Source organism: Anarrhichthys ocellatus, unplaced genomic scaffold, assembly GCF_004355925.1.
Source record: "Anarrhichthys ocellatus isolate YVR2014 unplaced genomic scaffold, GSC_Weel_1.0 scaffold105, whole genome shotgun sequence".
Lineage (NCBI taxonomy): Eukaryota > Metazoa > Chordata > Actinopteri > Perciformes > Anarhichadidae > Anarrhichthys > Anarrhichthys ocellatus.
In genome coordinates this window covers 237,127-246,242 of record NW_022280135.1, presented here as the reverse complement: position 1 = coordinate 246,242, position 9,116 = coordinate 237,127, and positions in this window count along the sequence as shown.

The following is a 9,116-nucleotide window of genomic DNA, read 5'->3' as shown; positions in this document are numbered from 1 at the left end:
GAGGAGAAACAGTCTGTCTGTAGGAGGAGAAACAGTCTGTAGGAGGAGAAACAGTCTGTCTGTAGGAGGAGAAACAGTCTGTCTGGAAGAGGAGAAACAGTCTGTCTGTAGGAGGAGAAACAGTCTGTAGGAGGAGAAACAGTCTGTCTGTAGGAGGAGAAACAGTCTGTCTGGAAGAGGAGAAACAGTCTGTAAGAGGAGAAGCAGTCTGTAGGAGGAGAAACAGTCTGTAAGATGAGAAACAGTCTGTAAGAGGAGAAGCAGTCTGTAAGAGGAGAAGCAGTCTGTAGGAGGAGAAACAGTCTGTAAGAGAAGCAGTCTGTAGGAGGAGAAACAGTCTGTATGATGAGAAACAGTCTGTAGGAGGAGAAGCAGTCTGTAGGAGGAGAAACAGTCTGTAAGAGGAGAAGCAGTCTGTAAGAGGAGAAGCAGTCTGTCTGGAAGAGGAGAAACAGTCTGTAAGAGGAGAAGCAGTCTGTTGGAGGAGGAGAAGCAGTCTGTAAGGTGAGAAACAGTCTGTAAGAGGAGAAGCAGTCTGTAAGAGGAGAAGCAGTCTGTAAGAGGAGAAGCAGTCTGTTGGAGGAGGAGAAGCAGTCTGTAAGGTGAGAAACAGTCTGTAAGAGGAGAAACAGTCTGTAAGAGGAGAAGCAGTCTGTAAGAGGAGAAGCAGTCTGTCTGGAAGAGGAGAAACAGTCTGTAGGAGGAGAAGCAGTCTGTAAGAGGAGAAACAGTCTGTAGGAGGAGAAACAGTCTGTAAGAGGAGAAACAGTCTGTCTGTAGGAGGAGAAACAGTCTGTCTGTAGGAGGAGAAACATTCTGTAAGAGGAGAAGCAGTCTGTTAGAGGAGAAACAGTCTGTCTGTAGGAGGAGAAACAGTCTGTAAGAGGAGAAGCAGTCTGTAAGAGGAGAAGCAGTCTGTCTGGAAGAGGAGAAGCAGTCTGTAGGAGGAGAAACAGTCTCTCTGTATGAGGAGAAACAGTCTGTCTGTAGGAGGAGAAACAGTCTTTAGGAGGAGAAACAGTCAGTCTGTAGGAGGAGAAACAGTCTGTCTGTAGGAGGAGAAACAGTCTGTCTGTACAGTTTGTACAGTTTAAATAATGTCAGACATTATAATTATGGATAAAAAACAAATTGAAACAAAGGTTTTTATATAAAATAAAGCCCCATAGGATGTGATTCGTACTGATGCATCCAGATGTTTAGACTCTCAGAGTGAATCTGTTAGTTATTCGTTAGAATTCTTATATTCTGAACTTGGCTCAGTTTAAACTAATGGTTGATTTGAGTCAGACCCTTCAGTGACACTTTGATGTGAACTCCAGAGAAGTTTTCTACAGAAGGAGTTGTAAAGGTCTTCATAGCTGAATGGGGAACATTGGGTTTGTGGCTCAGGAAGTAGAGAGGCTGGTTTGTTTTTCAGTCACAAGGTTGACGGTTCGATCCTCCTCCTCCTCCTCAGCCGCATGTTAAAGCATCCTTCAGCGAGACACTGAACCTCAAGTTGCTCCGGTACACGGAGGCTTCTTGCTTCTTTGTTATTACACAATAATAAGTTGCTAATATGAGTCATGACTTGAAGGAGCACCATAGTCATGAGGCCACACCACAGTTCTTAATGGGCACATATAGACTGAACTCAGTTCAGTGGAGTCACTGTATGTAGACAAGAGATGGCAGGAAGTAAAAGGAGAGACAACACCCCGGTGTTTACCGTCCAATGAAATCTCGACACCCGGTTCAAAGGTCAGACAAATGGTCACGGGTGAATCAGACGGTAAGGATTCATGGTGCTGTAGATCCATTTATCTTTGTTTAGTTCAATCAGTGACGATCCCTACAAAACTGCCACGTCATCGTCATTGCGCTGGTTTTGGTTGCTTAGTTCCACATGAATCCCATCGTTGTCTGTAAGGAAGCATCGTGATCTGTAGGAACTACGTCTGAAAGGTTCTCCAGCACACAGACCTGCCTGGATATAAACCTTCACTGGTACTGAAACATGAGTCCAGCAGCAGCACCTGTAGACCTGTGTGAGGTCCTGACGGTGTCTGTTAACGATGAGCTGCAGCGACGGGGTCGAGTGCTCATCTAAATCAATACGGCCTGGACCTTCACCTCGCACTAATGATTAAAGCCCGATCGGCCGACACATCCAGAAAAACACCGAGCGGCGCGATAACCAACAGGGTATCGAACACTAAATCAAAGCGCTGTGACACGATGGATCCGCTCCCGTTAGCATTACACGCCTCCCCATCTTTCACTGTGAGTAAATGTGATTGAATGTGTTTTCTTTCTCTCAGAGGCCATTAGCAGACCGATAGTGATCAGTGGGTTTACATCACGCCGCTCTAAAGGGTGGTGGCTGCTGCTGCTTATCTAATGGTCCACAGGAAGAAGAAGCCATTAGCAAATTAGCAAGTCCATCCTCACCAGGGCTATTAGGCCGAGCCTCACAAAGTTACTGAAACACAAGATGAAGACCTCTAGGAACTCTGGGACATAATGATGGGACGGGCTATAGACTGTCTGTTTGAAGGTGCTGCATATCTTCCATAGGTGTGAACATAATATCTAACCCTTCCTGTCAAATGAAACAACCTGTCTCTACTTTACCCATATTTCAGTGGAGAACTGGAGAATAATCTCTCACTCTGCCACATCCGGTTTGAACCACAGACTGTATATAAGAAGAGGACGTAGTCGCCGTCACATCTCTCATTGGTTTGTAAGCTGCAATTTAAAGATGTGTGCAAAATATCCTGCATCAGACTTAACCAAAAGGGGGTCCATGTAGTCCACTAACAGCCGTGAAGACAGTAACCTGTTGTGTATGTGGCGGAAAATCGTTTCTCGCACTCACTTTTATATATGTGTGAATCAGTGTTTGTAAGCTTTAAGACATTTAAATTGCAAGTGACAAATAATTGTCTTATGATTACAGAGACCCCTCCAAATTTTGCTATTGAGGCTTTCAAGGGGTCTCAAGTGTCAAAGTATTTCGGTTTAAGCCTCAAGTTCGGCCTTCGCCATCTTGGCTTTTTGCAACAAGACTTGACACGAGAGGGTGGAGCTAAGTTCAACCAAACGCTGGAAAAGACTTTCGTAGGCAAACAAAATGTTAGAATGAACTTTCATGAAGAGTTAGGAAAGTTAAAAAACACGGACAACTCCCAGACCGGACAACACCGTGGTGTCGACCTGTCAATCACTGTGTAGCCCCGCCCTAAAGCATCCCCTGCTTTATGGTCTGTGTGACTCTAAATGGACCATAATGTACTAAATGAACATCATGCTGTATTGAAGAAGACTTGAAACTAGAGATTGAGACCATAAACTCATGTTTACAATGTTTACTGAGGTAATAAATCAAGAGAGAAGTAGAGTCATTTTCTCATAGACTTCTATACAACCAGAGGAGTCGCCCCCTGGTGGTCACTAGAGAGAATGCAGCTTTAACACATGGAGCTTTGACTTCACTTTAAAGAACCGGTTTCAACAGGGATTACATCATGTACAAAACATAAAAAGGTCATTTCATGGTGCCTTCCAATGTGCCGAGAGTAAATGTAGGACATCACGTGACACTAAAACTAAATAAAAAGGAAAGAAATGACAAGCAAGTGATTTTCAGGGTTAGGTTGATATTCCTTGAAGGTTTCTCAATGCATGAACCTAACATAACTCAGTGATGGGCTGTCAGGGCCAGCTAGGACTTCTCTGCTGGCCTAAACAGAATCACAAAGTTATAGCTATTTTATAATTTTTCATAAATACACTACATGTGTTCTAATTATTTTCCCCATTATCTTATTTTCTCATTGCACAGCTACTGTCTTCCTCAGTTGCTCTGCTTCCAGTGCAGCTTGTTTTAAGGAGAGCTTTTATCCAATCAGATCTCACCTGTGTCTCTAGGTAGAATTAGGTGCGGTAGAATACGTGTTTTAGCTCCGCAGTTTTTTTAATGCATTGTCCGTTAATGACTCAGCATCCCGTGCGCGTATTCATGTAACGTTATCTGCACACTGCAGTTAGTGTATCTATAGGTGCTGAGCTTCATTTTTACACAAAACAAATAATAACCGTAGCTGTGGCGTCATAATGAGGTTATGAGGAGATGGTTCCCGCCACGGACATAACTAGAAAGAGAATCCGTTTGTACAACATGTATATCTGTAGTTTTACATATGTGGTTTGGCCTTTAACTATGCTTCTACTTTCTTCATCAGAGAAAATCTCGCTTCATCCCCAGTTTGAGGTTTCCATGATGAGAAGATGGTTTAGCTCTTGACTTCACACACCGACTATCACAGAACCTTGTGTTTGTCTGCTCGGCATGTTTTACTCCTGGTCTGCGTCCACAACACAAGTGGACCACATCCCGGTTTAGCCTGGAGGAGGACCAGAGGCCAGCGTCGGGTCTTGGTCTTCTTAAGTCTCCACCAGAGTTCAACTGACAGCTTTCATCATCACCTCTGAACTGCAGCAAACTGTTCGAACTGTTGTAGCATGAGGCTGGTTTTCACAATTGAACCATGTGAAGCCAATCGGACAACTTTTGTCCCTCACCCGTCCACCCACCTTTATGTTCTCATTCCTACACATGATGATTGGATCTCACTTCATGTAGACAAGGGAAGTGGCCGAGTGGTCTGATGTGATGTCAAGTGAAGGTTTGGTCAATGACTTTTTGTCTGAACATATCCACAGAAATCCACATGCGATGGTCACAGGGACGTCCGATGGGTGACAGAAGCCTTCAGGATGGTGAAACCTGATGGTGAGAACAGTGAGTTTGAGAGAAGTGACGGCGAGAGAGAAGAAATCATCCCAGAGTCAGATTTGACTCTACATTCCACTTATTACTCCTGGAATCAATAACTATCTGCAGTATAATGCACCTCGTACAGTGTAAGAATGAAGAACCAAGTGGAGGTTCTATAAAAATAGTTTCCATTGTACATTTATGCAAACCACAGATCCATTGCATGTCGAGGTTCAATAAATACATGTAACATTTGCATTGTGGTTAAAAATGTGAAACAGAAATCAAATGTAATGTATGTCTATGGAAATAGTTTAACATTACTACCGTATATAAACAAACAATGGACTTTCTCACGTAATGCTCTGTAACAGACGGTACACAATAACAAACGTTATTGACCCCCCCCCTCGCTTGTTGTACTTTATTCCAAGCAACTCTTAGTATCTGTTGCTCGATATACATGACTCGCTCTCACCGAATACAAAAAAACCCTCAATATTCAACATATTTGTGGTTTTTAGAAGTGTACAAAGCCCAGCAGGCAGCAAGGTGTTGGTAAAGATTTGTAAGGTCTGTTTTGGTGTAATTACCTTTACTTGGTACAGTCGGTGCCGCCCCTGCAACCTGCTAGTGAAAGTATTGACAAAACGTAGCTGAAAAAGACAAGAAGTTGTCTGTAGCTCTGTTTCCTTTCACACATCAAATTTTCATACTCTCCCTCCTCTCAAAGACTCCGGAGCCGCTAATAAGAACAAAGTCGGCACAAAGATGGACACGAGGTCATCCCCTTCAACCTGATCTGATTGGCTGAACCCTTTGGCCCCGGCAGCGGGTCGGGGCAGCCTGAGTGGCATCATCCTGATCTCGGGGTCACAGTTTGTCGGGTACATTTCCTGCGCTGCCCTTTGGCTCCTCCTGTCACCAAGTAGTGTTCGACGATGACAAACCAGAGCAATTAGGAAGCGGATGATTCCTCTCACAGCCTCCGCTGTATTTCACTCATCGATTTACTTCTCTGTGTGGCGCCGGCAGGGCCACACAGAGCCACTTCAGGGCCCGAAGCAGGATTCAATTTGATGTCCCCCTGTATTAAAAAACCCGTCAATCAATCCAGGAGCTGGTGGAAATATCGTATACTAATTTCTAAAATGAACTTCCTGAGGCTACGTTTGAGATGAAAGGACTGAAGATGATTCCTTTCTTTTGAAGTGTGCTAGTTATTGATTTGTTTCTCTGCGTTTTGTTTCATCGCGTCGTGCCACTGAGTCACAAGCTCTCTCTGCATTGAAGAGACTTTGAAGACGACACGTATTGGCATATGGTTAGGGATGGTTTAATTTAATTTGTGTGGTATCTTACAGGTCCCCTGATTACCACTGTTTGGGAGTTAATTGGTGTCGCTCAGCCCTCTGAGGAGAACAGAAGGCGAGCTGAACGCTGGCACACACACACACACACACACACACACACACACACACACACACACACCTCCAGCTCTTTTTGTTTTATTAAGCAGAGCAAAGCATTGTCTCTTCATTCATCAAACGTGTCAGATCACCCAAATTAAATCCAAGCGCTCCGTCCTTTCTTTTCATCGGGAACTCCAACTACCTGACGCTGATGCAGGGAAAAGTAGGCCAGATCCGCTCGCCAGCAGAAACCTGCCCACAACGCTGTTTACTGCTTTTTCTTCTCCTCTTCTTCTCCTTTTTGACTCGGCTCCCTCATTCGGTGGTTTCATTTGAAACCGACTCGTCTTGGTTCGCAGTCAAACTGGCAAAAGAAAGCGTGCACAGATGTCGGTATTCAGCGGCCTGGCGATCAAAGGTAAAGGATGGCAGGACTCATTGGTCACCGCGCGGCGCTTCTTTGAACGAGGTGGTCGTCCAGGTCTGAAGTCGCCGCCAACCCATTAGAGAAAGAGGACGATCAGCAGATCTGTGACTCGCTAATCACAAGCTGTTAGCAGCCAAGAGAAGCATCCACAAACCAAACACGGACATGTGACTGCTGAGGAAGCACAAACGCATTAAAAGATCCAATAAGGAAACAACTTGTGTTCACAAAAGTCCAAGTATTAGCAGAGGATATTGAATGCAATGTGTTGCTGTTGGATTGAGCAGACAGCTCAGTGGAATGATTGGTCCTTAATGTGAACAAGCTGTATAATGTGAATTACTGAACTAATGACAACATGAGCAACCACTTTTCTAACCTGGGATTATTTTCTTGTCCTGCGGGTCCGGCCAGAGGAAACTAATACCTCATTAAAATCATCTCTCCAGCTTTAGCTCTTCTTCTGCTCAGGTTTGAGCGGAACTAATCGATATTTATTTACCACCAAATGGACCAATGGACTGTGTGATGATCTCACACTAAGTCTGCAGCTCGTCACGTCTTCTCTGCTTATGCATTTGTTAGTATTCGTTTATCATCATCCCTCTAATTCTTTCTTCCTATAAAACCTTTAAATATTTTTGATGACTCATCTTGAACTCAGGGACAAGCTTCATCACGTAAAGCTGCTCTTGACCTTTAACCCCTGGGTCCTTGTAGTTAGCAGATTGATCTCAGCGGTCAAAGATGTGAACATGGATCTCAAACTCGAATGTCGCATAAGCCAAATATATATGAAGCTATATAATTACTGTAAATACCTCAATAAGCCTCAATGAGAGGGTTTTTTGGGGGTTAAGTGCAGCGTTACCTTCATTTTTTTAGGTTCGATAATTAGCTTGTCAACCAGGTTTCATTATGGAAAATGTTAAATGAGATGAAACCACGCCCACTTCCGTATGATGAAAGCCTCGACGGAGCGCTGACTAATATGACAGCTACAGCAGCTCGGCAAACAGAAATATGGGAAAGCTAACGATAGCTAGCTACCTAGCCAGCAGAGAAATTAGCCAAATTAAACAACTTCCTCTACACACTATTGTCACAGCGTAGGAAACGCACATTAATACCGTCAGATGATCCGTCATTAACACGGATTCACCAGATGTTGAAATGTGCTGATGAGAGTTCATCCCATTTAAAAGCACAGTGAATTGGGCCGTTTTAAACACTTTAGATTTCTCAGTTCAGATGCTAGATGTGGTGTGTTTTTATTAATGCTGCTCTTCAGAGCTGCAGTTATCAGCCGTCAACCAGAGTCCATCAAAGGTTTGGACGCTAAAAGCTGAAGAGATCCAGCAGTTGTCTTCATCAAGCGGCCTGTCAGCGCTGATCAGCTGCAGCCGCTGGTGTTCAAACTGCTGCAGACCGACAGCAGGAAGGACAGACCGGCCGGCCGGCAGCTGCATCAACATGCAGAACGGCATTCTGGGAGGACAGGGGAAGAGGGAAGGGAGGCTTCAAATTGAAAGTGGCAGCCGAGGCTGAACTCCGGAGCTGTTTCTCTCAACAGCGGGTCAGAGGTCACCAGAGTCGGCAGGTCTTCTTCTCGGAGCTGAACCGCAAGTGTCCAAAGACGCCGCCGTCAGCAGCGGTGCGGTGACACGACTCCTCCGACGGGATTCTCCCTGCATGCTTCCTCCTCCTGCCTTTGAGAAATCCATGTCATTATCCTCACGTCCCGGCGGGATTTAGATAACTTCCTGTCGTGTAGAGTCAATCTCCAGCTCATCCAGCGCCTCACTGTCACACGCCCGCGTCGCTGCATGTTTAATGCCGCTACAAGAGTTGTGCATTTACAGCATTTGGCAGCACGCCGTGACACCAGTTTGGCTGAAGTAAACATCCCCGACCTCGCAGGCCTGCTCACACGCCAATGTTTGTTTCTGTATGTGGATTCAGAAACAACTGTTTGTGTTTCTACACTGTAAGAGTCTCCATTATGACGCCATTGTGTGCCTGTAATTTAGTCTTTAAAGTCTTTTTCCTTTCTTTAATCTAAATAAAAAATGTTTCAAGTATTTTCTGAAACAATGTCTGGAGAATACGGCACAAAGAGAAAGCATCTGGAACGTCTGCAAAGACTTCGAAATGTTGCAGTTTTCCTGACATGGCCAATCGTATGATGGCTGTAGTCTCATAGGAACCTTTAACTGGTCCTGAACCAGTCTCAGTGTAGTCCTGATCCTCTATATGAACCAGTCTCAGTGTAGTCCTGATCCTCTATCAGACCTCCATCAGTAAAGAGACCATCAGAGAGAAGATGGTCTGTTTCTATAGAGTTATTCTTGATGCTCGTCATCGGAGCCACCGGGTCGGATTCTGGTGAAACCAGATGAACTCATGCAGGTTCACCAGAACCTCCTTCAGCTCAGACTCCAGCAGAGACCGGTCCACCGTGGACAGACCCAGATCCTCCAGCAGAGACCGGTCCACCGTGGACCGACCCAGA